The 19,309-nt window shown below is 38.1% G+C and overlaps 1 pseudogene; it reads right to left on the bottom strand.

Annotated features, from left to right (window-relative positions):
* Positions 1–306: 306 nt before the first annotated feature.
* Positions 307–1,778, bottom strand: LOC141511488 (protein phosphatase methylesterase 1 pseudogene; annotated as a pseudogene).
* Between the last annotated feature and the right edge of the window lie 17,531 nt (positions 1,779–19,309).

Raw genomic sequence — 19,309 nt, 5'->3', positions numbered from 1 at the left:
CATTTTATTTGAAGGAAAAAAAGGCTCCTCACCCCTAAACATGGCAATTAAATAATTTTCATATACATTTTGGATGTCTAAGGCTAGGTCAAAGAAAAATTCCTTTTCATTACCCTTAACCTTCCCATTCCCAACCCAAGTGTGGCAAAGAGAGTTCCCAGCATTAAACTAGGTTACCCCTTGCCTCCACAAGACTGGAAGGGTCCAGTTAGTCTCCCCAATACTGGAAGCAAAAAGCTCAATTGGGGCTTCAGCCCAAGTGCTACAAAAGTGGAAACTCCACCCTACAACTGGTCATTTTGGTTTTGGAAATATGGTCCCTTTTGGGAAAAGGGAAATGGGGTGAGATAGGATGAGATGGGAAGGAGTCTTGCTTTGGAGCCCATAAGAAGTTTGGAATTGGGGAGATGGATACACATTTGGGGTCCTGAACAAAATGCTTTGTCAAGAATAGGCGAAGAGGTTTTACATGTGTTGGGGACACTAGTTCTATCAATGAGCTGATGTCTCATGGCTGGGCTGGACTGGGGACAAGGTGAGGAAGATACAGCTACATCACAGTGGCCTCTGGTGTGGTGTATTTACAATGGATCTTGGTGCTGAAGGACATCAGGACACTAACAGCCAGGGAAGGCACACTGAAATCCACCAATGGCCTCTGTAAACCTGTGACAAATCAAGAAATTTGCAACAGCTTCAGCTACCTTGTCAGGAGCATCTTCATGAACAGCATGGCCACACTGTGGAAGTACCTGCATCTGAAACTTTCCTTGCATTTGGCCAATTGTGAGATCTTTATCAAGTCTGTCAACACCTGCTAGAAGCAGTAGCTTAGGAATAGGGCAGCTAGGGAAGAGATTGGATAAACCTCTGAACCAACCATCCCAGTACTTTTCTATTTTTGCCAGTTCAATTCTCCAGGTGTATGGCTGGTCCTTCTTGGTCTCAGTATCATCCTCCTTCTTTCTTTTATTAACAGATTCACTTCCTTCTTCATCTTCTTCTTCTTCCTCTATGATCCCTTCCACCAAGGCTTTAGAGACTTCAGGACTCAGTGTTCCTTCACACTGTTTGACTTGGCCAATGATTGAAACTCGAGCAGATTCCAGATTCCGTATCTGGCCACTCTTTACACTCCATTCTATGGCATTCTCCAGGGATTTGAAGGTTTTAGGGCGTCCTCGTAAAAAGTTTTGCATGCTGTTTAGAGCATCCATTGCCGTACCTTCAACAACATCGATCACGCAGAGACCCAGTAAACTTGGTACCAAATTGGATGATGCTGTATGCACTGCAATGGCACCTCCCATACTGTGGCCAATCAGCATGATAGGAGGAGGAAGATCTCCATACATAGCTTCAACAACATTCCCTATATCCTTCGCCATAGTTTCTGCAGACAAATCTTCAGAATTCTTAACTTTTGTCTCACCATGACTCCTCAGATCCAGTGCCACAACCTGACACTGAATTCTGGTAATGATTGCTGCAGTGAACACAGCCCAAGAAAGGGCAGAATGGCCTCCTTCCTGCAGCAGCAGCAAAACTGGGCCTTCTGAACCACTCTTATAAATTCGCAAAGTATCTTTGCCACTTTCATTCTCCACCACTACATCTTCCATGGATTCAAAGTACTGGTTCCAGGAAACAGGAGAAAAGTCTCTCTTTCTTCCAGGGCCCATGAGCAGCTTGGCTCCTCTCTGGCCACCCCCGCCGCCTGGCAGCAGGGGCCGAGAGGGCAGGCGGCCCAGGTGCATGGTCTTCTCGAAGGCCGACATGAACGGAGAGGGAGGCCGGGGCTGTCGCGCGTCGCACCCGAGGGTCGCGGCCGGGACAGGGGGCTCAGACCAAGCCCGAGCGGCTCCGCGTAGTCCTCGGACGGCCCTCAGCCGCCGGCAGCGCCTACTCCCGTCCTGTCCTTCATTCTTGAAGAAGACCATGACACCAGGGGAGGTGATACTATGACAAGCACATGAATTGGATTTGAATGAGGGTTGCTGTGCTAAGTCACCAGTCTCACTTTCTCTTCCAGAACCATCTGGGTCCAGTGGCCAGTGGGATGACTGGAGATGGAGGGTTTTCCCAAGGTCACATAATTAGTGTCATATGTCTGAAGCTGGATTCAAATTCCTATCCTTCTGACTCCAAGGCCAGTGCTCTATCCACTGTGCCACCTAACTTCATAGACCAAATCACTTTTGTAATATAGATGTGTGTGGTTTTTTTAAGTGTTTGTAGAAAAAAATAGCTGTAGTGAATTGACATCATGATTGCAAAATAATGATTATCCAAAAGCAGGAGAAACAAACATGACTTTAGAACTAATAAGCTCAGGCAACTTAAGAGTCTTGATGAATTTGCAGCCTAAAAATGAATGAATGAAAAACAATGATTAAATGCTGCCTATGTGCTGAGCCTTATGCTAAGTGCTGACAATACAGTTACAGAAGTCAGACAGTCCCTGTCTAAATCTCCTATAGGAGCAGGGAAGGGAGTTATATTCTGATAAATCATAAAGATAGTGATTACAATAAACTATTAATATGTTAGATTATTAATGCAGTTTTTCAGGGGCAATGACAATAGTGATTTGCTAAAATCATGTAAAAAACAAGTAAAAAGCAGGAGTGAAAAAGGACAAGGCAACACCTGCTCAGCCAGTCAACAGCTAGACAGAAAATGACTCTGCTCACCTGTGTCCTTTCTTGAACTTCCTTCTGCTATCTTCTATGTACAGAATTTTGAAATGTTTCTTTTTCCTTCTTTTACTAATATTATCAATACCCATATTTCCTCAAAGCAATAATGGGAAATTAATATCTTTCTTACATCAATTTTGACCCTCAAGCAAGTGCACAATGTCATCAGCATTTTTCCCACCAATTAGATGGCTATGCCAAGATTGAAACCTAGGTTATACTAGGAATATCTGAATCTAGAATTCATATACCAACATTCTACAGTCTAGGGCTACTCCTTCAATTTGTCCTAACAGCTCCAAACTCCATGATTTAACTGATGTTCAGTTTCTATTTCTCTAAGGTTAATCTTGGTCACTATAATTTTTGATTGTCTACTTGCTTTTTTCCTTTTTCTTCTACATTATTGCTATTATAATATTTCATTTGTAATGGAAGTTGCAACCAAGGGCATGCTGTTATTAACTTGAACAAGCTCATGAGAGTTGATTATTAAATTTTCAGTGGGATCATCAGAAATTGGCATTACACTACAAATTTGTTAATTTGATATTTTGTTGATATTGATGATTTTGTTATTTGTTTTATATACATCCTATCCCTCCACATACCCCATGCCACCCCATGTTCACCTAAAAGTTACTAAACTTTTAGACATACTACTGGTTACATCCCATGGAGCATAAGCTGAATTGTCCTGACTGCTTCTAGCTGACCATGCGTGGTTTGGTCAATACTCTGGATACTTTAGGGTGATGAAACATTCCTTGTCTGTCCCTTAGTTGGTCCCTAAGATTGTGGCAGGGGAGGGACTTGAGTTTAAAAGAGGAGAAGCAGCCTCTGGAGCCATTTCTTCCTCTTTAAATTGTGTAGCAAACAGTTAATTCTCCTTGGCCTTCCCATGAAGAGTGGGGAAGGAGCTTCTTTCCCCTACCCTGGCAGAAACTTAAGTTAGTCTAAGATTTGATCTCAGTGATCTGGCTGCCATTTTTGTTTTGTATTTTCTTTGCTGAGCAGAGGTGGCTAAAGAACAATTTTGAGATGGATGTGTCTAGTCTTTGAGGCAATCTTGTGGATTTGAGAAATCTGGAGATCTTGAGTCTTTTAGTAGGCATTGGATTTTTCTCTTTATGTACACTACAGTGAAGATCACCTGGCAAGATAAGGACACTGAGACCCTTTCTTGAGCTAAACTGCCAAACATTCAAATTCTACTGCAGAGAATACTACTCCAATGAGCTAGTCACATTGTTCAAATGCCAAATGTATGTTTGCCTAAAAGACTATTTCACAGGGAACTCACACAAGGCAATTGCTCACATAGAGGTCAGAAGAAGTAATACAAGGACACTCTCAAGATCTCACTGAATAACTTTAGAATCATTTGTGAGACATGGAGGACACTGGCAAAGGACTGCCTAGCATGACATGCCGGCATCAAAGAAGGTATGAGCAAAGTAGAATTGCAACAACTCAAAAAAAATGTGAAATGCACAGATTTAGAGAAATCTCCACTCCATATGTTCATGTGGCTTACTTGTGCCCAATCTATGGTAGACCCTTCCAAACTCATATTGGTCTGATCAAACATCACTGTACTTTAACCTCAACATAGTGATGTTATTTTGGTATTTTTTGAGAATGAAGGACAACAAACAATAGTGCTTCATAGGGAAAATGTTGATCCCAATAAGCTAGTCTGACTTTGCAGAAGACACAAATCTGGAGGGAATTCTTTGCACAGGCTGAGGTGAAGTGTAATATGCCTTTTTATTATTTCTAAAAAAAGCTTCATGCTTGTTGCTATTCAGTCATCTGACTTTTCATGTCCACATTGGGGTTTTCTTGACAAAGGTACTGGTCTGGTTTGCCATTTCCTTCTCCAGTTTATTTATAGATGAAGAAAATTAGGTAAACAGCATTAAATGATTTGCCAGGGGTCAACAGTTAATAAGTATATGAGATCAGATTAGAACTCAGGTAGAAAAGTCTTCCTGAGTCCAGGTTGGTACTCTATGCACAGTGCCATCCAGCTGTCCTAAATGTTTTGCGTGTGTGTGTGTGTGTGTGTGTGTGTGTGTGTGTGTGTAGTGGTATAATTCTTTGTTAATTCACACCTATAAGAGCCTTTTGTGTTTAGTATTTCTTTAATGTGGAAGAAATAGATAGCCATCCTATAATTGTCCCAGATTGTACATAGAATTAATTTTCTTCTACTTTGTTGTTGTTCAGTCATACCTGACTTTTTGTGATCTCATTTGGGGTTTTCTTACAAAGATTCTAGAATGGCCATTTCCTTCCTTACCATTTCCTTTTCCAGCTCATTTTACAGATGAGGAAATAAAGCAAACAGGGTTAAATGACTTGTCCAGGATCACAGAGTTAAGGAGTGTCTGAGGCAAATTGGAACTCGGGAAGATAAGGCTTCCTGACTCTGGGCCCAGTATTCTAACCAGTGTGCCACCTAGCCACCAACTTTCTGCTTCAAGACACTCTAAAGCCAGACTTAAAGTAATTTGCTCCAGGCTCCAGGATAGGGCTTTTATTAATCAAAGACAAGAGTTAGACTTTTCTAATTTGAAGGTTGTTTCCCTAGGCTGGAACTATACATAAATCCAGAGCTGAGAGGACCTTTTAATGGAGAGGAAAAGGGCAAATCCAGAGATTGTTTCACTTGTTACACATTGTTTTCCTGGATCTACTTACTTCATGTTCCATCAGAATTATATATAAACCCATATGGAAAGAAGCAAACAGAAATTCCATTTTTTTTAATTTATTTTTTATTTAAGGCAATGGAGTTAAGTAACTTGCCCAAGGTCACACAGCTAGGTAATTATTAAGTGTCTGAGGCCAATTTGACTCCAGGGCTGGTGCTCTATCCACTGAACCACCTAATCTGCCCCAATTCTATTGTTTCTTGATGTAATGTGTTTGATTTATGCCCAAACCATCTAAGATGGAGACACCCATATAGGAAATAAAGCAACCTGCTTTTAGAAGATATTCTGCAATCCTCTAGCTCATGAAGTTGCCTCTTTAATAGGCTCTATAGCTAGAACTCCATATACATACATACATACATATATATATGTATATACATATACATATATATATATATATATATATATATCTTTAAATCTATCTGATTGAAGCACAGTTGCTTACTTTTTTCAAGTGGCATTCAGGGCTAAAGGACTAATTTAGTCACACTAGGAATTTTATAAAGTAATAAGGAAATTAGGGCCTGAGGGCCACCTTTCTCTCTTCTTAGGTCCTGTGGTCTCTAGAAATGGACTTGTGGATTTGCTCTTCTTTTCTTTGTTCTTCTCAGATCAACATATGGAGAGTTCCATGATATATGGGAGCCATGACGACCCTGGAGCCCAGAATTTCTAGCAAGATGGTGCAACTAGTCATGAAGGGAAACCTAAAAAGTCTACATCAAGTCAACAAGCTTTTATTAATTGTTTAGCTCTGCAGATACAAATAGAAGTAATCAACCCTTTCCTTCAAGAAGCTTATTTTCTAATAGGGAAAGCTAACACATAAAGGAGCAGAAAAGAAAGTGGATGAGGTAAGATGAAGGTAGTTAGTAAGAAGAGTTTATCAAGAAAGTCCTAAAGTACATGGTTGGTTCTTGTCCTTCATTATAGAAGAAGACCAAAATGATATCACTCTAAGACAAATTACAATGTGTCTGACTATGAGCTCAGCTTGGATTGCTCTACCACAGGTTAGGCACAAATAGTCCATGTGAACACTTGAGGTGGGTACACTAAACTTACAGATGTCTTTTTTCCTTTGAGCTGCTTCAATTCTGCCTTCCTCATAGAATGCAGACCCTTCACTGATGAGGGGCAATCCTGTGCCAGTGCCACCCATACTGTACAATCAATTCTAAAGTTCTTCAGTGAGACTGTCTGGGTATCTCAGTATCACTTCTTTTGACCCCCTTGTGAGTGCTTGCCCTGTGTGAGTTCTCCATAAAAATAGTCTTTTTTTGGCATTTTAAGAATGTGACCAGTCCATCATAGTTGCACTCTCTGTAGTAATGTTTGAATGCTAGGCAGAGTAGTTTGAGAAAGGACCTCAGTGTCTGCCAGGTGATCTTAGAAACTTCCTAAGCTATTTTAAATGGAAGCGATTTAGTTTCCTGATGTGCTGGTAGACTGTCCAGGTTTCACAGGCATATAGCAATGAGGTCAACACAATGGCTCGGTAGACCATCAGTTTGGCAGTTAATACCTCTTCTTGCCACACTTTCTTTTGGAGGTTCCTAAATACTGAGCTAGCTCTGGCAATGTGTGTGTATCTCTCTGGAAAGGGCACTGCTAAGCTAAGTGAACTTGTTCTCAGTACTCAAAACTTCTCTATTTGCAAAAATCAATGAAGCACCTGTGTTTCTTGGTGCTAATTTTCAAGTCAAAATTAGCATAAACAGCAGAGAATCGATCCATACTCTGTTGCATCTCAACTTCAGAGACTGCATTGAGAGCACCATCATCTGCAAACAGAAGATCATGCACCAACACTCTTCCACTCAGTCTTGGCTTGTAGCCTTTTCAAGTTGAAGAGTTTATCAATGTGGTAGCTGACCTTAATGCCATGTTAATCCTCAGTGAAGGCATTTGATAACATGGCTGGAAACATGCTAAAAACATGGGAGCAAGGGCACAGCCATTGGTGACAGGGAAACCTCGAGAGCATCATCTACTATCCAGAACCTAATACAAATGAACTTCTCTGGGCAACCAAATTTTGACATAATTTTCCATAAAGCCTCCTGACTGACAGAATAAAGGCCTCGGTCAGACCTGCAAATGTTTTATACAAACCTCCTGGAGTTTTCAAGCAGCAAACACCATATGGATTGTTCCTTGACCCTTTCTGGGAGGTGACCATCCTTCCAGGTGAGAAGACTCTGGCAAGAATCTTACCAGCAATGACTAAAAGAGATTCACCCCTGTGATTGTCACAGAAAAGTCTATTCTCTTTACCTTTATAGAGATGGATGATAGAGGCATCCTTGAATTCTTGGGGGGGAATAACCCAGTGGTGGGATTCAAATAAATTAACAACCAGTTCACTGAAATTAATATAAAATTAGGTATTGATTTTTTTTAGGTTTTTGCAAGGCAATGGGGTTAAGTGGTTTGCCCAAGGCCACACGGCTAGGTAATTATTAAGTGTCTGAAGTCGGATTTGAACCTAGGTACTCCTGACTCCAAGGCCAGTACTCTATTCACTGTGCCACCTAGCTGCCCCCAAATTAGGTATTGATTTTATTGAGCCAGTACAAACCAGCTGAATCCCACTATTAGGAAAGCCTCTTCATGCCATATAACCTGGACAATTCCAGTCAGTTTTTCGATGAGCAATGGACCTCCCCACTTTGTAGGTCTCAGCTTCGCCACTTGAAAGGAGCCCAACAGCATTCAGAACCTCTTCTTCAGTTGGACTTCAACTTGAGGTACGCTTATACTCTTTTTGTACCTTGATGATAAAGGTCTCCCAAGTCTTCATAAACTTTTTCCTTTGACTTCATCAGGATTTGTCATTGTTGGATCATAGGCACTGTTAATATGGCATGATGTTTTCCTGCAAGTGGCAATCTCATTGTCATGAGCCGTCATTCACTCCTTTTGGTAGAAATTCAAGCTTGTTGACAAGAATAGTTTTGATAGGGCAGCTAGGTGGCACAGTGCATAGAGAACCAGCCCTGGAGTCAGTAGTACCTGAGTTCAAATCTGGCCTCAAACACTTATTAATTACCTAGCTGTGTGGCTTTGGGCAAGCCACTTAACCCCATAGCCTTGCAAAAAACCTAAAAAAAATTTAAAGAATAGTTTTGATTATAAAAACCTACGGCAGTTTCACAATGCTCCCCTTCACTGTGTTCACTACAGAAAAATGTGAATCCAGAGCCAACTTGAGCAAGCTGGCCTTCATTTTGCCAGCCTTGTTTCATTCAGGGTTGCTATTTGGATGTGATACCTGCTGGTTCCCTTTCAACAAGAGTTGTTGGTCTTTCAGTCTATTGAATCATGTGTTGTCTATGAGTGTGTGCACCTATGCACCAATGGTGAATGGAATCTTTGAAGAAGTTTTTGTAGATTTTGGGAGGTCTTGACCACACTGTGGGATCCCTGCCTGCCACAGTAATCAAGCCAGGGCTGGGTAAGCAGACAATTTTTGGACACCATTTAGGGCACCCTGCACACAGGCAACCCCTTTCTCACATCAGTGCAATACTTAAAAGAGTTTCTGATTCTCACTGCTGCTTTCAATGGGAAAATAACCCTATGACCTGGTCTGCCTGTGTGCAGGGTGTTGACTACAGCTACCAGTGAAATCCACACCTGTTGCTTTGTCACTTGTCTGTTGCCACCAGACTTTGAGATAGAAATGGTAAAGTGAGGAATGAAGACTCATAAGAAATGAAGTCATAACTGGGCTGGGATTTTTCATTAAAATGAAGGCTCTGGGAGATAATAGAGAGAGAATAAATATTCCTTTGTAAAAGCCAATCTATTTAATTGTTAAATGGAACCAGGGTTTTTGGAACCCTAAAATTGGGGAAGTACAGATAGGGCTTGAGTCAATGAGACTCCCCAACCCCCAAGAGTACTGAAGAACCCCAGTGGAAAAATGGAAATGAAGCACATATGACTTTCAGGCAGTGGGAAGTCAGAATAATCACTTATATATAGAAAATAGCTTTAGTTCACAGACAAGGTTAGTCCTAGTCTAGCCTTCCTTGAAGAGATGTTATTTCCTTCACCTATGCAGCAACTCTACACACAAAACTGGTTTCACCAGCAGGGATACCAGCAGGAATCCAAGCAGAAATGCCCTTGTGGTGCAGTACTAGGAAGAGACACAAAAGGAACAAGCCAGTGAATAAGCATGGTTCCCAGGGCAGAATTTCAATAGGAGAAGAAAAGAGTGAGGCGTTCCCTTCTGTCTCCCCACCTTTCCCCCCATCCCCCTTCCCGGTCACTCCCACCCCCTGTCACATGCCCCATATTTAAGTGTGGGTTCCAAGTCGAATGCCATCATCCACTACTTTTCCTCATCTAACTGGTGTTCTTCCACTACCTCCACAAGGCTCTTAAGGGGCGGGAAGAGGTTGGGGGAGTGGCCTGGAGATAAAGCTGGAGAAGGGAGAGAGAGCCAAGCCACAAGGCAAAGCAAGTCAGACTGCCCACTGCTCTTGGGAGTTCTTGGGAGTGTCAGGCAAAGTGGCAGGGCAGCTCCTGACCTCAACGGCAGTTTCTAAATTAGGGGCTAGGGCAGGGCAGGCTCGGCTTGCCGGTGTCCTCCTAAGGCAGTACCGGATGCCCTTGTCTGTCCAAGTCACTGAAGAGAGTGGAATCCTCTTCTGTCTGGCGCCTTCCCTGGGACAGGGTTGGGAGAAATGCATTTTTTTTTCTCTCCACTTCCCCCAATCTTTTATTCATCCCACACTTAAATGGCTACTGTGTGCAAAGCCATGCTAGGCTGAAGGGTAAGATACAAAATTCACAGCAGTCAGCCCTTCCTTTCTGTGTTTATTCTTCAGCTACACTGGAGCACAAGGGAGAGAAAGAAGTCAGCTACCCGACTGCCCTGAGTTGTGGAGCATTGGGCCTTCTGGGGAAGATGACAGGGAGGGAGAGTCTTATCCTGGCATCAAAACGATAATTATACTGAAACTATTTCAAGTACTTCCCAGACCTCATGCCAAAAAGAAGACCTTTGACTATTTGGCCTTAGTTAAGCTACTTTATCTCTATGAGTCTGTTTCCTCATCTGTAAAATGAGGAAGTTGACTGAGATACCCTCTAAGATCATTTCTAACTCTCAAAGACTATGTTTATATATATACAAATCCTGGCTCTGCAGGGAAGGGGAAAAAAAGGAGACATGCCAGAGTTCAAAAGATGGGGACTTGGGAAGATTAAAAAAAGTTCTTAAAGCACAGTTCTGTTTTACTTTCTGATGAAGAATCTTCACTGGGACCTATACCCTCCAGGTCTAGGATGAAATATAATCTCCCCCATTTGTCATTAAAAAAATTGATGCTTTTTGTTTTCTACATATTGATTTCCATATATATTATATAATATATGTATATATGTCTTTCCTTAGCCACCCTTCAAATCTTCCTTTAAAGTAATGATTTTAAAAAAACAATTTGGCAAAACTAACCAACATAAGTACTGCAGATATGACTTTGTAACATTCTATACTTAAAGTTTTCTGCCTCTGACATAAAGGAAGATTCTCCTTGTCATTGAAAGCCCTTTACAGGGGCAGCTAGGTGGCACACTTGGGTAGAGCATCAGCCCTGAAGTCAGGAAGACCTGAGGTCAAATCTGGTCTCAGACACTTAACAATTACCTAGCTGTGTGACCTTGGGCAAGTCACTTAACCCCATTGCCTTAAATAAATAATTTTTTTTTAAAAGGAAGCCTTTTACAGTCTGGCTCCAGTCTACCTTTCCATTATTAGTACCCTGTTTTCCACCAACATTGGCCTAGTTTGGACCTCAGCATTCCTTTTTCCACATTTGTGTCTTTGTATAGGCTGTCCTCCATATCTTTGGCTCTTAAATTCCTTAGCTTCCTCCAAGAATTACTTAGCTCAGGTGTAACCTCCTATGAGAAACCTATTTTAGGCCTTCTCTAGTTGCTAGTTTTCTCTCTTCAAATTATCTCCTATTTACCTCTCAGTGTATGTATTATATACTCCTCCCCCTTCTCCCTTTACCTTGTATCTTTACCAATGAAATTGAAGGTCCAGTTTCTAGTCCTGAGTTAAATTAAATTGAGAATAAAGTAAAATTCTAGAGAATTAAGATGGGGGAGCAAGAGGGAAACAAAAGAAACTGGCAATATTTTTAAGTGGGAAGGAAGTAATGCATATTTTAATTACATACATAGTTCAGCATTTGAGTTCTTTTCTTAGCTAGATGTACATGAAGGAAAAATCATCAGAAAAGCACTATCTGAACAAATATAGATATTAGTTTATATTGCAACTCAGATGTCTCAGGATGTGTAAGAAGGGAAACATTTTCCAATGTGAAGTGTTATTTATGTGTTTTATCCAGATTTGGTGAAGATGAAAGTTACTCTTAGAGTGTTCAGAAATTAGTGTTATATAATCAAGACTTTGACTAGCTAAAGTTTTCTTCCATAAGAGAAAGCTTGTAATACCAGTTAAAAGATGATGGAAATCCCCTGCTTGTCATGCTTTGGGGCAGGGGGAGAGAAAACAGTTTGTGCAAATGAAAAAGACTAGATTATATGTTAGGAATCCGTGGTTGTCCCTGAAGGAAACACTGATTTCAGAAAAAAACAGAAGTCATGGGGATTTTACTGGATTTGTAAGCAAATCAGGGTGCACTGTGAATATAAAACTTTCTCCTTAAGTTCTTTACTTAATAGACAAGGGTCTTTTGTAATATGACATCTGTGACCCCTTCTCTATCAAGAAATTTACTTGTTCCCTTCCTGAAAACACAAAGATTATCATTAAAGAACAGTGTTTAATTATTGACACATTTCTAATAACAGCAGATGAAACAGAAGAAATAACTTGTATTATTTTAAGACTTTTTAAATCAAGAACGAATAGTTTGATTAGACAAACTATTATTCACCTTAAATGAAGAGTATCATCCTCTTTTTTATAGGCAAATCATTCTACCTGATTGTTTCATTTCCCTCTTTCCATGGTAAAGTAAAAACAGCATTTTAAGGGAACAGTTAGATAGAAGAACAGCATTATGAATGAGAGATGTGAACAGTTTTCTAGCAAAGTTTTTCAAAGACCATGTGATGGCAGAATATGGAATATTATAATGATGTCATTTTAACATAACATTGGTCAGAGTCATTTGGTGTGTTCTGTACTATTTATGGCATGTATCATAAAGTGATAGTTATTCATATACATCATTTTCCTTATGAGATTATAAGATCCTTGAGGGTAAGGTGACATGTATCTTTTCTTTTTGCAAGGCAAACAGGGTTAAGTGGCTTACCCAAGGCCACACAGCTAGGTAATTATTAAGTGTCTGAGACTGGATTTGAATCCAGGTACTTCTGACTCCAGGACCGGTGCTTTATCCACTACGCCGCCTAGCTGCCCCTATTTTTTTTTAAGATCATGTTTGCTCATAATAAATTCTCAGTAAATGTTGGTTTAAGTGAATACATGAGATTGACTTTGTATGTACCTTATAACTGATGTATTATTTTATAGCTACACCATCTTCAATTTTGCTTTTCTCAGATTTTGTACAATCATATTATATAATATAAAGCTTAATGGAAGAAAAGAGTTTAAGAGATACAAGCAAATGAAAAAATTAACTTTTATAGTACAGTTATACAAAGATTTCAGTGTTACTCATAATTAAATTTGTATCCAACCAAGAAAATAAAATCATAAATGATACAATTTTCATGATTAACATGAGTCATTGAAAGAGTAAATAATGTCTGAGTTGTGTTCTTAAATATTTAGCTAAATTAATCAAATATTCATTGAATGCATAGAATTAAGACATTGAGGTATACAAACCCAGTATAGTTTCTGCTCTAACTTTAGTTGGGTAGACAATATTTATTCAAAACAAATACTATTTATTATATTTCTTCTGTTTCCATGGCATTGTGTTTGGGAGATGAGTAGTTTAGATAAGATGCAGTCATTGTTCTTCATAAGCTTAAAATTAAGTGGGAAAGAAAATATTGCTTTAGATCACCAGAATGCAGACAACTCTTAAAACATCTATTGATTAATTGAAAGGCAGTATGGATTAATAAATGGAGTGTTAGACTTGAAGTCAAGAATAACTGAATCTGAATCTTGTCATTAGCTGTAACAAGCCATTTAACTTCTCAGAATGCTGATTTCCTCATCTATGGAATGAAGATAATGATAACAACATAGGATTGTTATGGTGTTCAATGAAATAATGTGTGTAAAATATTTTTTAGAATTTTAGGTGTTATTATAAATATCAATTAATACTATAAGTATAAAATCAAGTGCTTATGAGATCTGAGAAATATGATTATTATAAACCTGGATAGAGAAACAGAAATTCTTAAGGGTAATAGTAAGTGAAATTTTTCAGGACTTGACTTCTTTGGGGCTCAGTTAATGAAAAGGGTTTGGAGTACATGACCTTTGTCATCCCAGCTCTAAATTTCGGATCATATGTACATTTTTTTTAAGGTACCAACTGCTAGGGCAGCTGGATGGTTCAGTGGATAGAGCTGAAGACCTGAAGTCAGAAAGACTTGAGGACAGATACATACATTGTGTGACCTTGGCTAGTCATTTAACCACTTAAGCCTTAGTTTCCTCAGTTGTAAAATAAGTTGAAGAAGGAAATGGCCATTATCTCTGCCAAGAAAATCCCAAATGGGGTCATGAAGAGTTGGATATGACTGAAAAATGACTGAATATTATCACCAATCTATTCATTAAAATTATAGGGTTTTGATGAGGTTAAATTGACATCATTTAGCAGAATATGGCATGTTACATTTAATACTGTAGAATTAAATACTTCATATGCTTCTTAGGGAAAAATATGTTTAGAATTTAATTCAGTTCAGCCAACATAAACTTTAGGCAAGACATTCAGGTTATGAAAGGTTTTAAAAGCTAAACAGAGTGTTTTTATTTAATCCTGGAGGAAAAGGGAACCATTGGAATTTATTAAATGGGGTAGGTAGGTGATCAAAACTATACTTTAGGAAGATCAGTTTGATCAGCTGACTAAAATATGGATTAAAATGAAAAGTGACTTGATTTAGAAGACCAATCAGCAGATTATTGCAAAAGCCCAGGTATGAGGAATTCCCGCACAAGAATAATTATAATATCAGGAGAGAGGGTGGCATATACAGGAGATGTTGTGAAAGAATAGCACTTGAAAACTGATTTAATATGGTGGGTGGAAAAGAGTGTGAAGTCAAAGAAGACACCTAAATTTGGTTGACTAGGAGCATTACTCTTGACAGAGTAGTTGTGCATACAGGAGGATTTGAGTGGAAAGATAATGAATTCCATTTAGGATGCTTTATTTAAGATGCTTAAGAGACCAACAGTTCTAGATGCCTGAAATACAATTTGAGGTATAAGAATGGAGATCAGAAGAGAGCTTCCTGAGAGAGCAGACTATGGAACAACCAGTCATCTGCATAGAGATCATAAGTGAGACTATGGAAGCTAATGAAATTAGCAAATGAAATAAAATAGACAGGAAGAGAAGAGGAACCAAGTCAGAGTCCTAGAAACACTCACCACTGGCAAGTATAACCTGGACAAAGATCCAACAATACTGCCTAAAATAATTACTTATTTAGTATCATCCCAATCAAATACCAAAGGATTGCTTTAATAGAACTAGAAAAATATTGTGACAAAATTTATCTTGAGAAGCAAAAAAATCAAGAATAACAAGAGACTTAATTAAAAGGAACAAGGAAGAAAATGAGCCAACACACCTGATCTTAAATTATACTAAAGGTTATATTATAATCATCAAAACAATTTGGTCTATAGTAAAAAACAGATTGGTAGAACTAATGATTAGGTATACAGTGTATAGAAACAAATGAGTAAATAGAAACAAAACCAGAAAGAAATACTTAGTGTTTGATAAATCAAAAGATCCCAGAATGTATTTTTTGACCACAATTGTTGGGAAAACTACAAAATAGAATGGCAAAAACAAGGCACATATTCATCTCATGGCATATACCAAGTTGAACTCTAAATGGGTACATAATTTAGATATGGGTGCTATTATAAGCAAATCAGAGGAGCATTGAAGAAATTACCTGTCAGATCTATGGATAGGGGAAGCATTCCATGATCAAAAAAAGAGATAGAGAAGTTCACAGGAAGTAAAATGGTAATTTTGATTTTATATATATTTTATATATATATATATATATATATATGTGTGTGTGTGTGTGTGTGTGTGTGTGTGTGTGTGTGTGTGTGTGTGGTTAAATGTAGCAAAAATGAGAAGAAAAGCAAGAAACTTTGCAGCATGTTTCTATGATATCATGGGAATTGAATCAATTATAAAAAGAGCCATTCTCCAATTGATAATTGCTCAAAGGATATGAATAAGCAGTATTCAGAGAAAGAAATCTAAGACATCAATAGTCACATGAAAAAATGTTCTAAATCACAAATAATTAGAGAAAAACAAAACAGAGCAACTTTGAGGTTCTAGCTCACACCTATTAAATTGACTAAAATGACAGAAAAGGAAAATGAAAAATGCTGGAGGTGATGTGGGAAAAACAGGTGCACTAATAGGTGAAGTTGTGAATTAATCCAACCATTCTGGAAAGCAATTTGAAACTATGTTTCAAAAGGTGTTAAACTATGCGCCCTTTAACTCAGGGATACTACCAAGAATCCCTGTCTTACACACTAAAGAGATCAAAGAAAGAGTAAAGGGGCAGAAATATTTAAAGCAGTTCTTTTTTTGTGGTGGCAAAGACTTAGAAACTAAGGGGATGCCCATAAATTGGGGAATGTCTGAACAAGTTATGGTGTATGAATATATTAGAATACTATTGTGGTATAAGAAATGATGAAAAGCAATAGTTTCAGAGAAACCTGGGAAAACTGGTCTGAACTGATGGAAGAACTTGATGCAAGGAGAAAAATTTGTCATGCCATAATATTGTAAAGACTATCAACTCTGAAAGATTTAGTAACTCTAACTGATACAATGTTTCACCACAATTCCAAAGAACTCATGATGAAATATGCTATCTACCTTGAGAAAGAGACCTATTAGACTTGAGTGCAGATTGAAGCAGTTTCTATTTCTTTCTTTTTTCCCCTTAGAACATGATTATTGCAGAAATTTGTTTTATCTGTCTATAAATATTTGTAATGGGTTTCATTTATCTTGCCTAATCAATGGGTGGGAGAGTCACAGGTGAAGGGAGAGAATTTGGAACTCAAAACAAAAATTTTCTTTTTTAGGTTTTTGCAAGACAAATGGGGTTAAGTGGCTTGCCCAAGGCCACACAGCTAGGTAATTATTAAGTGTCTGAGACCGGATTTGAATCCAGGTACTCCTGACTCCAGGGCCGGTGCTTTATCCACTACTCCACCTAGCTGCCCTTAAAAACAAAATTTTTAAGAAATAAAAAAAAATAAAATAAAATGAAGGAATGAGATCTCTAAAGTATCTTAAGTTATTTGATCAAAGGCCAAACTTCCTCACAGAGTAATCACAGAAATCTTCTAATTCTGACACTCTATGATTCTAAGCTATTCAGTTTTTATATTTTCATCTTTAATAATAAAATTATGTATCCATTTGGACTGTATTGTGCAATGTGATGTAAGGTTTTGGACTGAGCTTAATTTCTGCCAGACTGCTTTCTACTTTTCCGAGCTTTTTTTGTTTTTGTTTTTGTTTTTGATGAGGCAAAGGATTCAAGTGATCTGCCCAAGGTCACATAGCTAGTAAGTATCAAATGACTGAGGTCAAATTTGAACTCAGCTCCACCTCACTACAGAGCCAGTCCTCTATCTACTACACCACCTTGCACCCCTCATGGATATTTTTTAAATCAAATAAGAAGTTATTTCCTAAGTAATTTATGATTCTCATTTGTAAAGTACTGAATTATTGAATTCCATTATTTCAGATTCTCTCTTTTCTAGTTTGTTTATTGATCTATTTTTTTAGTCATCAATAAATGGTTTTAATGACTGCTACCTTGAGGTCTGGAAATGCTTTTACTCCTTCATCCCTACCTCTTTTTATTACTTCTCTTAATAGTCTAGATTTTTTTTTTCCAAATGAATTTTGCTATCATTTCATTGAGTTTTATAAAACATCCCTAAGGTAATTGGCATAGCACTAAAATTGTAAATTAACTAGTAGTATTGTCATTTTTATTGTTATTGTCATGGCCCATCTATAAGGACTAAATACCCTTCTAATTCTTAAAGTTTGTTCTTATGTATTTAAGGAATATCTTATAATTAAATCTATATAATAACTTGTGTGCTTTAGTTCATCAATCTCTACATATTTCATGCATTTTGTAGTTATTTTGAATGGATTTCCTTTCCTATTATTGTCCTTGGGTTTTATTACCATTAACTACAAATGCTGTTGATTTTTGTGGGTTTATTTTATAACTTGAAAGTTTGCAGAAGCTATTAATTACCTTAATTAGTATCTTTTTTGATTCAATAGGACTTTCTGAATGAACTCTCATATCATCATAGGAATAGTTTCATATACCTTTTATATCCCTTAATTAATCTCCATGCCTTCAATTCATTTCTCTTGTCTTATTGCTATTGTTACTTTATCAAATAATGGTGGGAAGAATGAATATTATTGCTTTGTTTATTTGTTTGCTGGGAAAATCTGTAGTATAACTGCATCACATATGATGGTATTGGCTTTTGTTTTTAGATAGATACTTATGATATATTTTTTAAAAGGTCACTCTTTGTTTATGCTTTGTGTAATTTTTAGTACAAATGGGCATTGTACTACATCAAAAGGTTTTTGTGAATCTGTTGAAAAACATATGGGTTTTGTATTTTTAAAAATCCATAATTTTATTATTTTCCTAGTGTTAAACCATTTTGGTATAAATCAAACTTGGTCAACATGAATGATCCCTGCCTTCAAGGAATTTCCAATCTGATGTAACTCATTTATGTAATAAACAGAAAAGAGCCAGAGAGAGAGAGAAAGAGAGGGGGAGAGAGAATACCCTAGTTCTTTTATGTTCAGTTTAATAATATATAACTGGGACAGGTAGGTAGCACAGTGGATAGAGTACCGATCCTGGAGTCAGGTGGACTGGAGTTCAAATTTGACCTTAGACATTTAATAATTACCTTGGCAAGTCACTCAACTCTGTTGTTTTGAAAGAAACCCAACATATAACCATAGATGGCAGCTTCTGATAATTCTTTTTATTTCTTCTAGTTTGGTTATGATTTTACTTCTTCATTTGCTATTTTATTGACTTGATTTTGAATTAGCAAAGTACTGTAGCAAAGTACTGGTGCCAATTCTATTCCAACTGAGATTTACAAGGCAGGGGGTCCACTGCTAATACAAAACTGTCTGAAATCTTCTAGGTGACATAGCAAGAGGTAATCACATGGGAGTCCAAAGATGCCTCCATTGTCCATCTCTATGAAGGAAAAGGAAATAAGTTGTCCTGTGACAAACATGGCAGGGCGGGGCTGAAAGGGAGTCTTCTCTTTTACTCATTGCCAGAAAGATTCTTACCAGAGTCCTCTCTTACAAGCTGATCCTTCAACCTATACAGTCAAAAAGAGCCAAGAAATAGTTGATTTGGTGTTTGCTGCCCAACAATTCCAAGAGAAATTCCAGGAGCAAACCTGGTCTGTACATAACATTTGTCAATATGACAAAAGTCTTTGATATCGTCAGTCATGAGGGCTTGTGGAAGATAATGGCAAAATATAGTTGCCCAGAGAAATTTATCATACTTGTACACCAGTTCCATGTTAGCATGCTTGCATGGGTATTTTCCCAGTCACTAATGGAGTGAGGTAGAGCTGCC

The sequence above is a fragment of the Macrotis lagotis genome, chromosome 2 (genome assembly GCF_037893015.1).
Source record: "Macrotis lagotis isolate mMagLag1 chromosome 2, bilby.v1.9.chrom.fasta, whole genome shotgun sequence".
Classification (NCBI taxonomy): Eukaryota; Metazoa; Chordata; class Mammalia; order Peramelemorphia; family Peramelidae; genus Macrotis; species Macrotis lagotis.
Note: the sequence above shows the minus strand (reverse complement) of the source record. Positions and strands in the feature narration are given on the sequence as shown.